Source organism: Cyprinodon variegatus, unplaced genomic scaffold (assembly GCF_000732505.1).
Source record: "Cyprinodon variegatus isolate N-32 unplaced genomic scaffold, C_variegatus-1.0 Scaffold1599, whole genome shotgun sequence".
NCBI lineage: Eukaryota > Metazoa > Chordata > Actinopteri > Cyprinodontiformes > Cyprinodontidae > Cyprinodon > Cyprinodon variegatus.
Window position 1 is genome coordinate 26,408 of NW_015152052.1, and position 2,026 is coordinate 28,433.

The window sequence follows — 2,026 nt, forward strand, 5'->3', positions numbered from 1 at the left end:
CTGTTTTTTTTGTTTCCATATTCTGCACCAAAAACGTGCAAACCCTAGAGATTTTTCGCAACCCAACCTCGTAAAACCCACACATATTTGGTCTAAATGCACCGATTGCACATAGATTGCACTTTTAAGTTGCACGCAAGGCCAATTATTGATGACTGTACGTCTGCTGTGACTGTTGCTCTTGGTTACCGCATAGTGTCAGAAGAGATGGGAAAGCAGTAGGGTTGGGGAATTGATAAGATTTTCACAATTCCGATTCTCTTATGGATTCTTTGAACAATGAACTTGGTAAGCGCACGGTGACATTCGTCTACCTTCGCCTGGGACGTTCTATTTCTGCCTGTCTCGGCGAAAACAGAAGGCAGTGAACGGGAGCTGTTCGCCTCTGAGCCAACCAGGCTACCCGTCTCCTCACAGTCATCTAAATATAATGGATAAGGCATCCGTTAAATAAAAAAGCATTACTGTACAATTTCAGGAAATAAACTTATCTCCCCCTTCGTAGCATGTTTCGTTACATCCTATGCAATAGGTAAAATCATGTAAGAATTCCAGCTACCAGTCGTTCTAATTAAACATGCTAATAATGAAGGGCTGGATTATCCAGAAAGACTCCCTTAATAACCCCAAAGAGAGGTAGGTAATTGGTTTATTTCCAGAAATGGCAGATGATGTACTAGGAACCACTTTAAGCACAGCCAGTCATATAGTTGCCTTCAATGTTGGTCATAACTTTAGCTTCTGTCCGGAAGCATCAAAAACACAGTATTCGTTAAAATGTAAGCCATGTTGTGTGCACAGGGGTTTCTGCATGTTGGATGTATTTCCTCCCGCGGATGTAATTGCCAAATTGCAATGATTGCAAAGCACCTTGTTGCCATCTTTCTCTTCCTTAAAATGAAGCCAAACTTTTGATCGGTTTATGCGATGGGACGCAATTTTTTTTGTTTTTTGTATCTAAACTTATGCCTGGTCACGTCATACTTGCTTAGATGACATTAAAACAGCACAACTTTTAGCCACTTGGGGCACTATATTGGTGACCTCCAGGTTTAGACCCAGGTTTTTAGCAACTGAAAACATGCACTGTCATAACAAATTACGGTCTTACAACATGTTTTGGAATCTGATAGACCAGTTTAGATCAGCAGATTGAGAGATCATGGACTTACTGGTAAATTCAATGGCCACCTTCATCCCTCTAGATTAAATGGAACCAAATATATTTATGATTGGGTTACGACTTAAGTCGTTTCAAGGATAAAAAATTTTTCTATCTAAAGAAAAACAGCAGATTAGATGGTGTCATTGACTTGTATTCAAGCACAGTATCGATAAACACCCTGTGTTTATATTGACCTGAAAAACAATGTAATATCTTTTTAAATTAAGCTAATATTTAAGTCACAAGTTACACAATGGGCTTCAAGCTGTACTTTTGGCCATAATGTGAGCTAAAGCTGTAATTCAGGGAGCCAGAGCGGCAACATGTGGAACTGGAATGAGGACACTTCAGGAAGCAAACACCCATCCTTAACGACTAGGCCAAGACCTGCCGCTGCTGCTGTATTTTCGAAATGACTCAATCTTAGTCTTGGTTGTCCAGAAACGTTAGTTTACTCATGTCCGTTTTGGCAAGCAGCTTTCTGGCTTTTCTACAGCTGAGTCAGTAATGAGTCCCAGGTTCTCCAGTCCTCTTCGGTACCATTTCAGTTCATTGAAATGTCCTCAGGAACTGATGGACCCTGAGTCTACAGCATGGCTTGAATTACTCTAAGAACTTGATATTAGCTGCTGATCCACCATCCGGACTATCCTTCAGCCTTAAATCAATATTTAAATCAATATTTCTCTTCCTTCCTTGATTAATGAATTAATCTAAAGTCTATATCGTTTAACTAACCATTAATTAATGGGCATCAATTTTTATTAAAAACCTCAGATTTCTCTTGTATTATGAAAATCTTGTTTTCATTACATAAATGGCCAAGTATTATTATTTTTTTTTACAACATGCTTGTTCAAA

At 39.0% G+C, this 2,026-nt stretch overlaps 1 protein-coding gene across 3 annotated transcripts in view; it reads left to right on the forward strand.

The window, feature by feature from the left end:
* The window catches only part of pih1d1 (PIH1 domain containing 1), a 49,064-nt gene that overhangs the window by 24,900 nt on the left and 22,138 nt on the right, over positions 1-2,026 (forward strand). The window lies entirely within an intron of this gene.